Source organism: Hippopotamus amphibius, chromosome X (assembly GCF_030028045.1).
Source record: "Hippopotamus amphibius kiboko isolate mHipAmp2 chromosome X, mHipAmp2.hap2, whole genome shotgun sequence".
Taxonomy (NCBI): domain Eukaryota; kingdom Metazoa; phylum Chordata; class Mammalia; order Artiodactyla; family Hippopotamidae; genus Hippopotamus; species Hippopotamus amphibius.
In genome coordinates, this window is record NC_080203.1 from 61,090,029 (window position 1) to 61,109,835 (window position 19,807).

A 19,807-nucleotide genomic window follows, 5' to 3' on the forward strand; every position below is an offset into this window, starting at 1 on the left:
AAAAAATTAACTGATTATCTTATGAGGATCCCCTTGTATGTTATTTGTTGCTTTTCCCTTGCTGTTTTTAATATTTTTTCTTTGAATTTAATTTTTGTTAGTTTGATTAATATGTGTCTCGGTGTGTTTCTCCTTGGGTTTATCCCATATGGGACTCTCTGTGCTTCCTGGACTTGGGTGACTATTTCCTTTCCCATGTTGGGGAATTTTTTGATTATAATCTCTTCAAATATTTTCTCAGATTCTTTCTCTTTCTTTTCTCCCTCTGGGACCCCTATAATTCAAATGTTGATGTGTTTAATGTTGTCCCAGAGGCCTCAGAGACTGTCCTCATTTCTTTCTTTCTTTTTGTTTTATTCTGCTCTGTGGTGGTTATTTCCACCATTCTATCTTCCAGCTCACTTATCCATTCTTCTGACTCAGTTATTCTGCTATTGAGTCTTTCTAGTGTGTTTTTCATTTCAGCTACAGTGTTGTTCACCACTGTTTGTTCTTTAAATTTTCTAGGTCCCTGTTAAATATTTCTTATATCTCCTCCATCCATGCCTCCTTTATATTTCAGAGATCTTGGATTATCTTTACTATCATTACTCTGAATTCTTTTTCAGGTAGATTACCTATTTCCTTTCCATTTATTTCATCTTGTGAGATTTTACCTTGATCCTTTAGCTGCAACATATTTCTCTGTCATCTCATTTTGTTTAATTTACTGTGTTTGTGGTCTCCTTTCCTCTTGCTTCTTTTATCTGCCCCCTGGAGGACAAAGTTGGTCCAGGTGCTTGTGTAGGCTTCCTGATGGGAGGGACTGGTGCCAGTACTCTGGTGGGTGTAGCTGAGTCTTTTCCCTCTGATGGGCAGGGCCACATCAGGTGGTGTGTTTTGGGGTGTCTGTGAGCTTAGTACAACTTTAGGCAGCCTGTCTGCTGATGAGTGGGGTTGTGTTCCTGTCTTGCTGGTTGTTTGGCATGAGATGTTCAACACTCAACCCTGCATGTAGTTGGGTGGAGCTGGGTCTTGGTGTTGAGATGGATTCATTCAGGATAGCACATGCCAATTAATATTACCTGGGCCTTGGAATTCTCTGGTGGTCAAGCATCCTAGATGGCACTCCTACTTCGGAGACCAAGGCCTGACCCCTAGCTGGAGAACCAAGAGCCCACAAGCCACACAGCATTGTCATAGAAAAAAAAGAGGGAGAAAAAAAGAGAGAAAAGAAAACAGAAAACAAAACCCAAGAAAAATAGCAAAAACAAAAACAAAGAGCAACAACACAAAATAAAAAGAAAACAAAAAACAAAAGAACTAAAGAAATGAAAGAATCGCAAAATGAAAACAATAAAGACTAAACTAACAAAAACAAAAATAAAGCAAAACAAAGGACTTCTCTGGTCATCCAGTGGTCAAAACTTCGCCTTTCAATGAAGGGGGTATGGGTTTGATCCCTGGTCAGAGAGCTAAGATCCCACATGCTTCAAGGCCAAAAATCCAAAACATAAGATAGAAGCAGTATTGTAACAAATTTTATGTTTTTTTTAAAATGGTCCATGTCAAAAAAAAATCTTTAAAAAAACAAAACAAAACAGAAACCAAACTAAAAAAAGCAAAGTTAAACACACAAAAACAATAAAAAAAAACCAAAAACAAGAAAAAATACAGAAAAGAATAGAAAGGTAAAGTAAAAATAGAAAAAAATTTAAAAAATATTAAAATTTTAAAAAGAATAAATAAATCATAATAAATAATAATAACAACTGAACAAAATGAAACAAATGAAAAAAGAATAATAGTAATAATAATATATTCCTAGGCCCTCTGCAGTCAATGTCCTTGCTTCCACACTGAGCCACAGCCAACCCCTGCCACCAAAGGATACCCTCCAATACCTCTAGGTAGGTCTCTGGATGCGCTGTGGGTACTGTGGGCACAGCTCAGACTCTGAGCTGGGCCAATTCCCATGTGTACTTTCTGCCAATGTCCAACGCTGCTATAGCTAGACAGGACTCATTTGTGAGAACACTCTTTGTCCATTCAGATGTTCCACAGAGGCAGGGTTTACCAAGCCTGTCACAGGGATCTAATCCACAGATTTTGCAGATGCAAGGAGAAATCTTCATTCCTCTCCCTTAGTCGCACTGTCCCTGGGACTCAGCTTTGGTTTTGGCCCTACATCTGCATGTGATCATCCTCAGGCATCTGTTTCCCACCCACATGAGTGGGAGTGAAAGCAGCAGCTGATTGGAGCACACTTATTCACTTAGTCTGGGGAGGGGTATGGCAGCCACAACTGGGGTTTGCTCAAAGTTCCTGCAGCAGTGGAGACTGGCAAGCAGTTGAAACAGACTGGGGTGCACTCGCTCTGTTAGGAGTCTCTCCCAGTGCCCACGAAAGCAGGGGCTGGCATGTGGGGGCAGTGGTGGCCCCACCCCCTGCATGCCATTCAACAGTGGCACCTCATTTCGTAGGTAGACCACACTTCCTCTAGGAGCATTCCCAACCATGGAGCCCCTCACTCCCATCCCCTCTGTTGTGTCCACACAGCCAACAATGGTCCTCTCCCCGGATCCACTCTCTCACACCTTAGCAGTCAGCCCCCTTTAGCATTGGTATATTCTCGTCTCAGGCTGGGGTGCCCAGGGCTGATTCCTGAGAAGGCTTTTTTTTTTTTTTTTTTTTTTTTTGGCCACACAGTGCAGCTTGTGGCATCTTAGTTCCCCTACCAGGGATTGAACCCAGGCCCTCAGCAGTAAGAGCACAGAATCCTAACCACTGAACTGCCAGGGAATTTCCCTGAGGAGGTTTTGATATGGGTGCTGCTTGAGGGGCAGCAAACCTGCTCAGATGGGTGCCCCTCCCAGTGCCTGTGGAGGCAGAACCTGGCAGGTGGGGAAGGGAGTTGCAATGGCAGCCCCACTGCTTGCACACTACTCAACAGGTGCACCTTGCTTCTATGGTGTCCCGGGTTTCTTCTGTGAACTTTCCCAGTTGTGGAGCTCCTTATACCTGCCCCTTCAGGCTGTCTTTTCACAGCCAACAGCTATCCCACCACTGGGTCCACACTCCAAACCTCACTTTTCAGCACTCAGCCCCTCTTCACAACAGGAGACACACGACTCAGGCTGGGTGTACAGGATTGCAGCACGGACCATGCGCTCAGTTTTTACTTTGTCCTGCCTTCCACAGACCATCCGCTGCTTTCCCCTCTGATGCTCAGAAGGTCTCTTTCTGTCTCAGCTGAATTCCCTGCCTGAGGGGGTTTTTCTGAGTGCAGGAACCTCTCCTCACCTTCAGCTTCCCACCAGAGGTATTGGTCCCTTTGCAATTCCTTTTATTTTTTCTTTCTTTTTTTTGTCCTACCTGGTTGTGAGGGGATTTTTCTTGTCCTTTTAGCTGTCCAAATTCTTCTGCTAATATTCAAGAGGTGCTCTGTGAGAATTGTTTGATTTGTAGATGTATTCTTAATGTACTTGTGAAGAGAGACAAATTCCATGTCCTCCCATTCTGTCATCTTGACTTCTCCCACTCCATCCTATTTTATTCAAGAAAGTTAAATTTGTAACACCAAAATATGTACTTAAGACTACTTCAAATATATTCTTGACCATAATCTTCTATGGAATTCAGTTATAGATATGATTCCATCCCTGTTAATTGTCTTCCACTATTGATCCATTCATTAATTGCCTATTTCATACTAAACACTGTTAGACACTGAGATCACAAATAGAAATATTAGTATAACACAGATGTTTTTTCCAATACAGTCACAGATAAGTATGGAGATAGGTATGTAAAAATATATACTTAATAAAATTCATAGGCACTAAGGTAGAAAAAAGCAAAGAGTAAAGTGTTGGAGTGAAGAAGGGATTCGAAAAGTCTCCAAAGTGATTAAACTTCAGCAGAGTCTTAAAAGTTGCATGTTTTCCCATTGCATTCAGGGGAGTCATAAGAAGTAAATTCAGAGGTACAAGAAGTGAACATGACTTGCTAAATAAACTGAGTTCTGAATGGCTAGAACTTCAGGTGTAATGGGAGAAGAAGGCCAGATCTTGGGGAGCACCACACATCACACAAAGAAGTTTGATATTTACACTATGGGCAATGTGTTTCAAGCAGAGGAAAGATTTGTGTTCTAGAAAAAACACTCTGGTAAATTTTGAATTCAAGACAATCACCTTTGCTATCCGGGGAAATTTATTTGATCTTTCTACTCTATTTCCTCAAGAGTAAAATGAAAATTGCAGTAATGAAAGCAAACCATTATTAACTGTTTACTATGTTCCAGGTACTATGGACCTTTATATAAATAATACCTACCTGATACATTGAGTCTATTAAAAACATACAAATACAGTATGTAACATACAAATTGGCACCAAGTAGAAACCTGTTAATGGTTAGTACCCCCCTCCCATACTTAAAAGTTGCATTTTCTTGGCAAGACAGTAAAAAAAGATGCAACCTTAAGTCACTTCAAATATTTTCTTCCATGTAGTTGAATAAAGTTGGCAACTAAGACACTCAATTTTATAAAAGATGCAGCTGGATATTTGAATGTTTCCCAGAAAAATCTCCTAGCATTCTAAGCCAATTACATGATAATGAGTACAGCAGAAAAAAATGAGGTTTGAAAATAATCATGAGTCCAGCGTCACATCTTTGGAAATTGCAACTAGCCTGGGGTCAATCAAAATTTCTCTGCATCAAGAAAAAATAATGCTAATTCTATTCATTTTATTGCCTGTCCACTTCTCAGTAATCCTAGGGGGTCACTGATCATTTTTTGCCACTCTGCCAAGAGGTTTCTAATACATATAATGATAAGCTTAAGCAGGGAAAAAAAACATCAAGTTAGGAAAAATTTATGGGCCCAGCTGTATACACCCCATTGGAATTTATGACCCCTAGTAGTGGTTAACATATGCAGGGAAGCACTCATTGAATTATAAAGCTCTTTGATGATTCTCTGAATGTTTCTGCTAATTAACTCCTAGAAAAGGGTACTTGTAGCCTGTTTTGGGGTCTTTCTTTATCCCCTTCTGGTGTCTGTGCCAGAAGCTGCTGTACTCTCTCCTTAATAAACTGTTACTCTGTTACTTATACCTGAGCAACAGCTTGTTACTGATCCTGAGGAGAAATTCTTTTCCTTCAGAGATCACGAATCCAATCCTTAGATGATTTTACGGCAACATTTTGGGGGCTCATCTGGGATCTTTGACAAGGTAAGGTGGCTCAGGATTTTCTGATTTTCTGCCTTTTCTGTTTCTACTAACCCACTCACTGTCATGTGAATGACTGAGAGAGTGAGATGTCTGACCGAGGATGAAACGAGTGTGGAGTCCCACTCCACGGTTCCGTGAGTGTCTCAAAAGGCTTACGGCAGCCCATAAAGGAACCCATCAGGGGCTTATACTGACCTGCCAATGCTAAGAGGCACTCTACCTCCCCGCGAGGGGAGTGGCCAGATACAGACAAAGCGTTTGGTTCACCTTTCTTCCCTTACATCTCTTTTTTTCTTTCCTGGCCTCTTTGAGCACTTCTCTGTAACCTGGGGAAATTATGGGACTAACCTAATGATTAAGTTGTGTAAGATGTGAGGTATCTGCTTTTTTTACTGCTATTGTATTCTCCTATTGGCCTGTACATCTAAAATTGGCTACTGGGCACTAAACCCCATCCTCTTAGAGACTCCAAGTTGCGTTTAGGTTGTTTCTTAACCCATTGTCAGGTAAGGCACATTAAAGAGTTGGGTGGAGCCCTGGCCCTTGGAACTTCTTTAAAATTAGAAATCACCTTATTGGTGGCCAGTATACAGGCTCTACCAAGGCAGAGGTGCTCACTCCAGTTATTATGTCTTAAGGTTTTATGGATAGAAACCCTTCTGACTTGTGTGGATTTCCTTAGAACTCTGAATGGGAATCCTATTCTTTGGGCAGATTAGAAATGTGATAGACTTCTTCCATTAATCTCTGTGGCTTTTAGTGGGCCCAAATATGCCCTTAGGTGGCTTTTCAGGGAACTACTGCAATTCTCCTTGTGTTCTGTCAGTAAACTAGGAGGGGACACTTTAGAAGACTTGAGACCCCCCTCCACAAGAATATCCTTGCTCCCAATGGCTTTCCCTTCACCATTTCCTCTGCTATCATCTTGATTGGTGTGGAGATCCCAGATTAAGGCACTCTGGGTTTCATAATTGACCTGTTAAGGTATATTATTTCCATCGAGAGCCAAGACCTGTTAACTTTTGGTGGAGAACCCATGTGCCCCTACTCCAATGTTTAGCCTGGGAAGCATAGAGGCGGACCACCCTGTTATATCCAGGATGGCATATCAGGCAGAGAGGGACCCCAACAAAGGTACTAATGGTGAGGAACTGGCAACAGATTTGGAATGATGCTGGAACCACCTCCAGCTCATCTCCACCCCTACTTGTTGGTGGAATAAGTGGGGATGAGGAACAGCTGCATAAGTAAAGAGTGGGCAGGATAAGTCTGAACAGGGGCAGGACTAAGCATTTGGTGGAAGTCTGCCTCTACCCCCATTTGTGATTAGGAGGGACAGCTCCTGGAGGAAAATTGGCACTGGATACCCTGTTTTTGTCTTACAGATGAGAGCTTCACAAAGTTCCAGTCCCACCCCATTGGAATCCTGGAAAACTGGGACAAGTTTGATCCATAGAGTCTAAAAAGGAAGCACCTGAGTTTCTTTTGTAATACTGCCTGGCCACAATACCCTCTGAGGGGTGGTGAACCATGGTCCCCGGGAGGAACACTTAACTATAATTCCATCCTTCAACTTGATTTGTTTTGGAGAAAACAGGGAAAATGGGTAGATGTTCCTTATGTTATGCTGTTTTTTGCCCTGAGGGGTAAACTGGAGATGTGTGCAAAAAGAAATATTATGGTAATGACTCCTTCCTTATCTGGCCCTCCTGAGAGACATAGATTGTCTTCCCAACAGCCCTCGGCTTCCCTGGATCAAGGAGAAAATCACAGATCCCCTACTAAGGCCCCTTTAAATCCAGGCCTCTTCAAGAAGTAGCTAATGGGGAGTTTGGACCTACTAAGGTTCAGAGATCATTCTCATATCAGGAAATACAAAGAGTAAAAGAGGATTTGAGGGATTATTTAGAAGACCCTGATAAACACATAAAGGTCTTTATGTGCCTTAATCAATTATATGATTTAATTTGGAAAGATGTGATGACATTATTAAGTCAAACTCTAACCCGAGATTCCCAGGACCGAGTCTTACCCGAGGCTTGGAAGTACAGTGATGACTGATATGAACTAAATGCTAGAGGAAAATCTGAAGAACATAAGGCATTCCCTATTGGAATACAAGCTGTCCCTCTGACAGAACCTTTAGATTGGGATTCAGATACTGAGAGAGGAGAATTTAGTAGAAATCATTTTGTTACATGCATTCTTGTGGAATTACGGAAAGCAAGGACTAAACCCCTCAATTATTATAAACTGGCAGACATTGAACAAGGAGAGAGGGAGTCTCCTGGCAGATTTTTAGAAAGGCTGAGAGAGGCTTTAGAAAAATTTACTGAATTAGATCCTGATACTACAGAGGGAAAAGTTACCTTAAAAGATGAATTCTTCACTCCATTGTCTACAAATATTCGAAGGAAATTACAGAAGCATGCTTTTGTACCAGACCAATCTTTAGAAAGGCTGTTACAATTGGCACAGACACTTTATTATGGCTGAGATACAGAGGAGGAAAAACGTAAACAAAGGAAAACAAAGGAGAAAGCTGAGGCCTTGGTAATGGCAGTCCAAGCTGTAATGAAACAATCCAGAGTCCCAAGAGGTTCCTCGAATTGGGGCTTCTCTGGTAAGGGACAAACTTGCTATTTGTGTAGAAAGGAGGGGCACTTCAAATGACAGTGTCCCCAGGCTATAAAGCCACCCTGGCTCCTTATCCCATCTGCAAGGAACAACACTGGAGGAGGAATTGCCCCCGGAGGCAAAGGTCTCAGGGATGGGACCTCCCAGAAACCCAGGATTGATGGGGCCTGGGGATCCTCACACAGGCCCCTGTCATAATAACATCTGAGGAACCCTGGGTGCAGATAACAGTGGGAGGCTGATCTATAAACTTTTTATTAGATACTAGGGCAACTTTCTCTGTTCTTGCTGAGACCCCTGGTCCACTTTCCTCTCATTCTACAGCTGTAAGTGGATTGTCTGGTCAAACAAAATGATATTACTTTAGTCAGCCTTTAGGCTGTAATTGGGACTCTGTCCTTTTTTCTTATGCCTTTCTGATAGTGCCTGAGACTCCATCTCCCCTATTAGGGGGGGACATATGAATGAAAGTTCAAGCGTCCGTGCATATGACTGTCGCGGCCTCTACTCCTCGATGTCTTCCCCTGGTAGAAACAGAAGTAGATCCTGAAGTATGGACTGAAGTAGGAAAAATTGGGAAAGTCAGATATGCAAAACCTGTGGTAATTAAACTCAAAGATTCTAGTCTTTTTCCCCATCAAAAACAATACCCTTAAGACCAGAAGTTAAAGAGGGATTAAAGCCAATCATAGAAAATCTGAAACAACAGGGACTATTAATACCCTGTAACAGCCCTTGTAATACTCCAACCTTGGGAATTAAGAAACCCAATGGTCAGTGGCACTTAGTACAAGACTTGAGAATTATTAATGAGGCTGTAATTCCTTTGCATCCTGTAGTTCCTAACCCTTATACCTTGCTCTCTGACATGCCAGAAAATGCAGCCTGGTTTACTGTTTTAGATTTAAAAGATGCTTTCTTTTGTATTCCACTGGAGGCTGAGAGTCAATTTCTGTTTGCCTTTGAGGACCCTACCCAACTGGCTGTACAATTTACTTGGACTGTGCTGCCCCAAGGCTTTCGAGATAGCTCTCATTTATTTGGACAGGCTCTATCAAAAGATTTACAAAGATTCTCAGATCCCAGAGCTGCCACATACAATATGTAGATGACATTCTGATTTGTACAGATACCAAGGAACACTGATTGAGTATCACTGAAAATTTATTAAATTTCATGGTAGGCTGTGGTTATTGAGTTTCAAGAGCCAAGGCTCAACTATGCAAGCCCTCTGTTGAATATTTAGGTCTCATAATCTCTCAAGGCTCAAGGGCTCTAGGATCTGAAAGAGTCGAACCAATTCTCAAACATCCTTTACCTACCACTTTGAGGCAGTTGAGAGGGTTTGGGGGCCTTACAGGATATTGTAGGATCTGGCCTCCTGGTTATGGGAAATTAGCTAAACCTTTATATCAGCTTTTGACTGAAACCCAGGAGGTCAACACAGATCAGATACTGTAGACACCAGAAGCACAAAATGCCTTCAAGGCTCTTCATCAGGCCTTAATGCAGGCTCCAGTTGTTAGTCTCCCTACAGGACAGGAATTCGACTTACACATTTCTGAAAGAAAGGGAGTAGCCTTAGGGGTCATGACTCAACCTAAAGGACCCCAGCAACAACCAGTGGCTTATTTAAGTAAAACCATAGAGGTGGTGGCTCAGAGGTGGCCCCACTGTCTTATGGTGGTGGCTGCTATTTCTTTGCTTGTACCTGAAGCTTTCAAATTTGCTAATGGTCGAAACTCGATGATTCTCACGTCTCATGATATATCTGGGCTTCTTAACTCTAAAAGTAATATTTGGATGTCTGATAATCATCTCCTTAAATACCAGTCTTTGTTGTTAGAAGGACTAGTGACAATTCAAAGTTGGTAATGTTCTAAACCCTGCAACCTTTTTGCCAGAGGAAATGACAGAAGTCCCGGCTCATAAATGTGTCCAAGTCTTGTCTCTTAACTATGCTGCAAGGACAGACTTAAAAGATTCTCTGATAAATAATCCTGATGATTCCCTATATACAGATGGCAGTTCTTTTATAAAAGAAGGTATAAAAAGGGCAGGATATGCCGTAACCACTGATTGACAAACTCTAGAGGTACACTCTCTTCCCCCTGGCACTAGTGCTCAATTGGCCAAATTAGTTGCTTTAACCCAAGTGTTAGAATTAAATAAAGGAAAGAGGGTTAACATTTACACAGATTCCAAATAGGCATATCTAGTTTTACATGCCCGTGCAGCTATTTGGAGAGCGAGGCAATTTAAAACGGCCAAAAGGGGCCCCATTAAATATTTATCTGAAATACGGAGACTCTTGGAATCTGTCTATCTACCAAAAGAAGTTGCTGTCATGGATTGTCGAGATCATCAAAAAGATGAAACCACAGTAGCATTAAGAAACCAATATGCAGATTCACAGGCTTGTAAGGCAGCTCTCCTTGAGCCTGTCCCCTCACAAATTCCCTTAATTTGGAATGGTTCTCCCACTGAGGTAAAACCTCAGTACTCTAAAGAAAAAACAAATTATTATCAACAAAAGGAGTAAAATAGTGGTTAAGGGATGGTTACAAATGGAAGATGGCAGACTAGTACTTCCTCAAAACAGCCAGAGGAAGATTTTAAAAACCCTTCACCAAACTCATCATTTGGGTGCAGAGGGAACTTATCAATTAGCTGCTAAGGTCTCTGATGGAAAACAATTGTTTAAAGAAATAAAAAATATTGTAAGACAATGTGAAATTTGCCAAAAGAATAATCCTAAGACCGGACAACTTGCTTTACCAGGACTGCAGTACCAAGGATGCTTTCCTGGTGAGGACTGGGAAATTGATTTCACTCATTTGCCTAAAGTAGGAGGTTTTTCTTATCTACAAGTATGGGTAGACACCTTTACAGGATGGGTTGAAGCTTTTCCTTGTAGAACTGAACAAGCTAAGGGAATAATTAAAACCTTGCTTCAGGAAATAATTCCTCGGTTTGGGTTGTCTCAAAGTCTCCACAGTGATGATGGATCTGCCTTTAAAGTGGCCATAACCCAAAGGGTATATAAAGCTACAGGAACAGAATATCATCTCCATTGTGCCAGGAGACCCCAATCCTCAGGAAAAGTAGAAAAAATGAATGATATTATCAAATGACACTTATGCAAGTTGACACAGGAGACTCAAGAAAATTGGGTAGTTACTCCCCATCTCCTTATTGTGAGTTACAACTTCTCCACGAGAGACAGGTCTGTCTCCTTATGAATGCATGTATGTTCGCCCTTTTCTTAAAACAGACATCACAATTGACCCTGAGACTTTAGGATTAACTCATTATGTAACCCAATTAGCTGCCTTTCAACAGGCCTTGCAAGATCTAAAAATACCTACTTTAGAAACAGACTCTCACCAAACTCCTTTGTTTGAGCCTGAAACAGAGGTGCAGGTAAAAACCTTACATTCGGGAAGCCCTTCTCTTGAGCCACTTTGGGAGAGACACTTTCCAGTAATTCTCTCTTCCCCCACAGCAGTGAAGGTGCCAATAATTGATTCCTGGATTCATCACACAAGAATAAAAAAATGGACACTTTCAGACACTACTCAATCAAATGTAAATCTAACGTAATATTTCCAGTTTTGTGTGTCTCACTTGTTCTGCAGAATGATTATTTTACTTCTACTATCCTTAATGATCACCTCATCTCTACCAGATCAACATTTTGAATGAATAAGATCATGGATCACTGGATCATCTTGGTGGAAATCCTTGTTACTTACTGCAATATTCATTGTATTGTTCTTATTGTTTGCTCCCTGTATCTTTAATTGTGTGGGGAAAATGGTGTCAAAGTGACTTAGAGCTTTTAAGCTACAAATGATAGTTGGAGTCCCCTCTATGGCTCCACCAACCTTTCCAGGATATTATCTTAGGCCCTTAGATCAGGATCCCCATGGAGAAAGTGGAAATAATGCTGTCTTGCCATAATAATGATGCCCCTTTTCATCTGGAAGTAGCCAGATGAATACAATGCCCCATCTCCTGGCAGCATTATTCTCCATTATGAGAAGGGGGGAATATGATAAGCTTAAGCAGGAAAAAAATAAAATCAAGTTAGGAAAAATTTATGGGCCCAGCTGTATACATTCCATTGGAACTTATGACCCCCAGTAGTGTTAACATATGCAGGGAAGCACTCATTGAATTGTAATGCTCTTTGGTGATTCTCTGAATGTTTGTGCTAATTAACTCCTAGAAAAAGGTATATAATCATGGGACTTATAGCCTGTTTTGGGGTCTTTCTTTACCCCTTCTGGTGTCTGTACCAGAAGCTGTTGTACTTTCTTCTTAATAAACTGTTACTCTGTTATTTATACCAAGTGATGGATTGTTATTGATCCCAAGGAGAAATTCTTTTCCTTTGGAGATCATGAATCCACTCCCTAGACAATTTTATGGCAACAATAATGAACTTTGGTGTTGAATATAGTTTCTGAGTTCCTGAAAGGACATTATTTAACACTTTAGAAAAATAACCCCTGACAATTATATTTCATTTTCCTACTTTTATTTCCAAAAGGTCATGAAAACTAATTCCATCAGGAAAGATTTTCAGCTTCCTTTTAAAAGAAAAGCAATTAAGGTGGTCTAGAGCAAGCTAGTCTTCCTTTAGAAATAAGAACCTGGTTGGGCTGTGAGAGAATTTCACTGTATTGAACATAAAGTCGGTAAAAATTCAATATGTGTAAAACTCAACTATGTGGTCAAAAAATATATTTTTCCCTTTGAATAGTAAGTGCAAAAATCTATCACCTACATGGTCAACTCAAACATCTAATAATAGAATAATAATATGAATATATTTTGAGTTTCTTAAGCTAAGCCTTTATTTATACTAAAAAATCAACACATATCCTCTTGTCTTTACTTTTTAAAAAAAAAAGAATGCTTTAATTTAAGGGATTTAAAATTAGTATCTGGAGCTGATATGTCTGCATCTTTCTCTTTAACACTTCCACTAGGCTGGTAGAAGATAGAAGCCAATTGATGTTTAGGATCTTAGGTTATTACCTAATAGGCAATATGACTGTGAATTACAGTGAGGAAGAACAAAGGTTGTAATGGGATCTACTAGGATCAAACTAGAATGCATATATCTTTTTGAAAAATACCTGTGAAATTTGCTGAGTGAACTTAGGAAGTGCATGCTTGGTTGCCAAAAAACTGTGGTGTGATTGACAGAAAGATACCAATAGATAGGAAAATAATAAATTGTGAGTGTGTGTGTGCACATGCATGTGCTTTAGCTAAAGTCAATATTTTATTCAGATTCCCTTAGTTACAACTTAATGTACTTTTTTTGTTGTTGTTCCAGCATCGCATCAAGGATTTATATTACATTTAGTCGCCCTGTATTTTTAAGCTCATTGTGGTTGTTGTGTCTTAGATTTTCCTTCTTCTTGATGACTTTGACACTTTTTAAGGAGTACTGGTTAAATACTTTGTAAATTTTCCCACAACTAGGCTGTGTTTAATGTTTGTTGTAGCTGTAGATACCAGATGTTTCAAAGTCCTCTAAGGGTCAACATTTCTTTTCTCCTGTGCTGTTTTTGGGTTTCCCTAATAACTCATTTTGAATTAGAGTTTGTTTTGCAGCTCTTTCAGCTGTAATCTACTGTTATATTGGAGGCTTGTTAGTGTGGTTTATATGATGTAGGAGAAGTGTGGGAAGACATTCTGGAACCTTTTTGAAACATTGAAAATGTTGAAGTATGTGGGCCGATCGATGGGATTCAGAATGTCCTGCTTGAGCAGTGGAGGAGCTGAGGGTGCGGGGCGTGGAGACTAATATCACCCTGTTTGGTCCTGAGGGATGGCTGGTTAGCCAAAGACGGGTAAGATTCCTCAGAGGAGGAACAACCTAAGACAGGCACAGCCGCAGAGGGACCAACAGGGGTGGTGCATAGAGCCTTCCTTATATCACCGTGTTTGGCCCTGGAGGATGACTGGTTAGCCAGAGACGGGTAAGATTCCTCAGGGGAGGAACAACCTAAGACAGGCACAGTCGCAGAGGGGCCAACACGGGTGGGGCACAGACCCTTAATCCTTCTGAGAGAGGTCTCCTGCCCCCAGGGCTGCTTTGCTCTCCACGCCCAGCTCAAACCCATGCCACGCCCAGCTCAAACCCATGCCACGCCCAGCTCAAACCCACACCCAGCTCAAATCCACACCCTGCTCAAATCAGGACCCAGGAGGCAAACAAAGATCATTGCCCCCAGTCATGTGAGGCCTTTGATTGTTTATGGGATTAACCTGGGAGTGTCAGACCCTTAGGCTATGCCGAGAACTCAATAAAAGCAACGTGGGATCAATCAGCGAGGCTCTTGACCCTAGAGGTCTTGAGTCCCCCGGTCCCATCTTTCTCTTCAGTCTGTGTCTGTGTGTTCTTCAAGCTTGCGGCACCCGTCACTCACCTCGAGTCGCCGAGTTGATCCCGGCAGAGAAGGAAGCATTCTATAATATTCTGATTAAGTTTCAGTCTTTTAGTCTCAGGGCTGTGATTTTCACAAATGTTTCTGTGCCTCCTTCAATGGTATTAATTTTTGTCTCCCTCTACCTGGCTACTCCATTCCTTGGTTGCAACATTCACAATCTATTTTCTTGAAACCTTTTCCCTGTTAACTATGCTAATTTTTCTCCCTTGGATGAGCTGGAAAAGATGGAGGAGGCTAGATAGGGGGGATTACATTTTCCTGGGTGAGATAAGTTTTCAGAATTATGCTCTAGTATAGTCTTTACCCTTGAGAGTAGGTCTTTTTTAAACAGAAGGCTCTGGGTGTGTTTCACAATGATTAATCTCTCCCATCTCCTGCCAGGGCAATGAGGGTATCTATCTCGGATCCTAACTGTGAGAACTTTGTGGAATTTCTGGAGGAAAAATTCAGGAAAGTATAGACCTCCTCCTAGACTGCAGCTCCCAGGATGTTCTCACTCTCATTCAGCCTCCAGCCATTATTAAACTTGTCATTTAAGTATTCCTAGTCATTTATTGTTCCAGGGGCTTCTGTTCTAGGAAATCAGATCTCAAATGTGACTCCCTGAATTCACCCTTCTCTTCAGATGTTAGAGTGGTGGTTTTCCCTGTGACCTCTGTTCTCTAATAGGTCTAAGAAAAGTAGTTGATTTGTAGTTGTTCACAACTTTTTGTTGAAAGAATGTGAGTGACAACTTCTAAGCTGTTTACATAGTCATTGGGATGCAAAGCTCATCTATATTAAAGTTCATGTCACAAGGAATAAGGCTATCTAGTATTCCTCAGCAGAGTTATGGGATTTTTTGGAATTCAAAAATCCCAAAAGAGTCATTTGCTCTGAAGAGTTAAAATTCCACCAGGCTTAACATGCTTGCAATATCAAGTTCCCTGCAGATGTTTATTCTTATATTATTCCCTTCTCATTTCCCAGATTATTTGGGTGGAGGGGGAAGCTCCGGAAACATGACATAGCTCTTGAAGCTCTAGATACCAGTCACTAACTCCTTGTCTTTAATAATAACATAAAGTAACAATATAGCTCTCGTCATGATAATTACATTCCTTAGTCTTATCAGTCTGGAAAATGGCACTAACTACCTCCAACACATTTCTCAGTATTTACTTTGAGGCTGGTTAAATAGAAGGTTAAATACTCAAACATCCCAGATTTCATAAAAGTAGCCTTTTGAGGTATACATTTGACCTATTCATATAATACATAGTTAATATTTTTATATTGGGTCCAAACTTCTAATGATTCAAACCAGTATATCTATCCATCTATCTACAAAAATACTAGTATTTATCTACTTTATATGTTAATATATAATTAACCTAAATTTGGAAAACAAGTTTTTTCTAGTTATTAAAATATCACTCTTAGTTTAGACTGAGTAATGATTATTCATGTGTGTGTGCATTTGTGTGTGTGTGTGTGTGTGTGTGTGTGTGTGTGTATGTGTGTTTTCCCTTGGAATCTGATTTGGGGAGTATGGTTCCAGAAATTTTTATTTTTGGTAAGTATTCCTTATATAATTCTTATAGCTAAACAATTTTGAGAAATCCTGAGCTAAGCAATTCCTGAGCTAAACAAATCAAATTGGCCACAGAAGTATAGTACCTAAAATAATTCAAAGAGGGAAAGAGAAATAAAATATACTTAGAGAACTTTCTAATATTCATCATTCAACACCTCTCTCTCTCTCGCGCGCGCATCACTAACACCCCACCTTTTGATGCATCTCTGGAATTTGTCCAGAAAAAGGAATCTCTGCCTCAGGCAACCTTCTGCCTTTGTATAATATATGATTCTGGAGTGTGTGTATATCTGCGTGTTTGTGTCTGTATCTGTATTGATCCTGGTTGGAAGATAGAAAGGTATGGTCTCCTCCTGTGTGAGGGGAACAGCATAGAAGTAAGATCACTAAGCAGGATAAAAATCACCTAGAGAAATTGTTAGAAATATAGCTCCCCAATCCCTATCCCCAGAGATTCTGACGAATGAGACATTAGTTGCAGTACAAAATTCTGCATTAATCTGTTAAAAACCAGCACCCAAGCTGATGCTACTCTGTGGTTTATCTTGGCCTAACTTCCATTTATACAGGGCTGACTTTCCCTCTAGTTGTGTTAACCCAGATTAACTCCCTTCCTTTGAAGTCTTCTCAGGTTAAGACGTCTGGGTGGGAGATGGCAGCTGTAATTGAAAGAGAAGCTTACACTCATAGGGTACATACTGCTCTGTTCAGCCTATTATGGAATAGGATCAGGGCAAACATGACAAAGCTAAAGTTAGTCAGATTCCAGACCTATCTGAAAAATGATAAAATGTGTATGTAATAGGAGAAAGATGCTTAAAGTGTTGTTACCTGGTTTGAAGTTTTGAAGTTTGGAGTCCTCTAATTAAATGAACTTATTCAGAGGGAAATATTTTGTAGACAGCACACAAGATTTTAAAATATTGATTCCTTGCAGAATTAATGGCTTATATTAAAGGCCCATTGATTATCTTATGTTGTTAACACAGCACACCAGAGTAAAACTAAAGTGAAAAACAGGGGTATTCACCTTCAACTGCAAAAAGTAGAGCCACCAAAGGTAGAAGGAAGATCAAATTAAATAACAGCTTAATGAAACCTAAAGTTTTTCCAAATGCACCTAAAATCCTGTAACTACATAGAAATATATAAAATAAATGGTATATTTGGAAGTACACAGACTTAATTAGTTTTAGCAAAAAATTACTCATACCTGCTTTTCCTTTTCAAACCATTAGATTTGAAATTTCTCTGGTTCACCAAAGACAAATTATTTACATAGCTCAAGCTCTTCCTCTTCTTATCCTTCTTTCTTTCCTTCCTTCCTCTGTCTATCTTATCTTCCCACTCTATTTCCTTTTCTTTTCTCTCCCTTTGTACATAAATAATGGCTAAACATCTGGTATATAATCAGAGAGGGCAATACAAATAATTTTTTGAAAATGTTAATAAATAAATAGGTTAACAAAACATAGAGTTAGGTCTAATTAAAAAGGAAAAGATGAACCAAATATCTTACAGTATAACAAGAACATAAAGTAAGATGTGCATATGTAATAAAATGTGAATTAAATGAAAAGATAACTTTTAATCATACATAAAAAATCTTATACAATTGCATAGGTAGGAATGATAATTTCTATCACCCAGGTCTAGAAATTCTTCAAAAAGTAGATACCATTTGGACAGGTCTTAGTGAGGAGAAAGATATTAATAGGTGAGATATGTGGATTGTATACAGCTCAGATTCCTTTTTTGTCCCTGATCTGCATGTTTTCTAGGCAGTGTAAGAACTTGAAGCAGGGATCTAACATCTCAGAAAACATTTACTCTCACTTGCTTGCCTATTGTAAAAGGAGGGAGCCAGGTGCACTACAGCTGGACTTCTCAAGCAAGTCCAGCCAGTTACAGGAACTTCATGAAAGCCTGGAACTCAGGACACACCTCTCACAACTTCAGAATTGTTTACAGTCTCCACATTCTCTTCCCTTACCTCCTAAGTCTTTTCCCACTATCAGCACCAACACAGCTCTTACTTTGCTCCTCATGCCCTCAACTGCACATATCCATGTACAGACGTGCAAGTTCTTTGAACATAAATTTGAAAATCAAAGTTGGCATTATAAACTTCCTTATCCATTACAGCACATGTAGAGATGCCCAATCAGCAGGCAACTATCCCATGAAAATTTTCTCAGCCCAATACTGAAACAGTAAGCTCTGAGCCTACCCAACTGCTGTCTCACAACTAATTCCTCCTCTTTACCTAAATATTCACTCCTCATTCAGATGGAAAAGCGTGCATTAAATTTTGGGAACTTAGTATAGGTCTCACATTTTACATCTTCAGTAAGGTTTTTGGCCAATTCCTTTGATGTAGGAACATGAATACCTTCCTCAGTGGATATAGCTATCCTTCATTATATATATATATATATGGAGAGAGAGAGAGAGAGAGTTACCAGAGTTTGCCCCTTTTTTGTCACTTTTGCACAAATTCCTTTCCCTCAACCTGATTTTGGCTGTCAATCATTCTCCCCAAACTTGTTGTGTGGTTGGAATTAACTGCACTAAATCAATCACAGAATGCTTTCAGCTACTTTTTGTTTGTTCAAATGCAGTCTGTATAGACACCTCCATTCAAAAGAATGAGAATGCATACAAAATCTCAAAGAAAAACTCTACAACATAGTTTTTTCATCCTAATTCATACAGTACTGCCCAGTAACTCACTGGAGCCAGAAATACCACTACAAAACTTCAGTCTCTATGTCAATTTTCATTCCTCTCTCTTAACTAGATTGTCTCTCCTTATATAATATCCTGTGATAGGAAAAAAACTGGATTATTTTGAGCTAAAGAAATAGATGCCACAGTAATACATGCTCTCTAACACTTTAGCCAATTTCTACATCTTAATGCTTTAAATGTACCCCTCCCTGGCAATATCCTTCCCACACCATCACATACTATACATTTCACTTTCTTCCAATCTTCTGTTTCTGTCCTAACTATGGCCATAGAATCATCATCCTCAAAAAATAGGTACTATGTCATTAGGATTTTATACTGTAAACCACTCAGAGTCATGATGTCATCTACTTCCTTCACTAATGGAGTCAATTCAAAGTCCTATTCAGTTACTTCATCTAGCTCTAATCCATTTTGGAAGTAACCATTGTTTCCCATTGGTTAAAATGTTCCTCATGCTTGTGGATTAGAAAACCAGATTATCTACCCAGTATATAGCCAAGATACAATAAGCAAGGACAGGATATTGTATAATAAAAATTCCTAAAGGAAAACATGGATTTTTGTGAGAATAGATTTGGTGAGGTGAGTCTCTAATAAAGATTTTTTTTCTAAGATGCTAGGTATTTTAACATCTATATTAATTACCATATTTCCTTAAGTAATAAGATGTGCTATTTTATCATTTTAATGTTTCTCAAATTGAGATGCATCTTTGAATTAATGTATCACTATTTCTCTGCCCCACTACCTGCTGAAAAGCTAATATTAAATTCTTGATATAAGGAAATATGATGATAAATTATAATGCCCAGCCTGTTCTGCACCATGAACCTCCTTAAAGATATCAATAAAGGCTTCATTGCTTAATTTACCTTGAAATGATTTTGGATATGAAAAAAACAACAAAGTAAACATCTCTTGAGAGTCTGTGCAGTTAATTTAATATTTTCCTAGTTAGTGTGTAGGTCAAAACATGATAGGTTTTGCTAGATTTTCAAACAACCCCAAAAATTCAGTGATTTATAACAATTGTTTATTTCCAAATACAGGGTGGACACTCTGTTTTACATTGTCTGGGCTGACAAAACAACCATTTTCTTAACTTCTTGAATGTTGATGGTTGCCATAACATAAGAAAAGAGAACTTG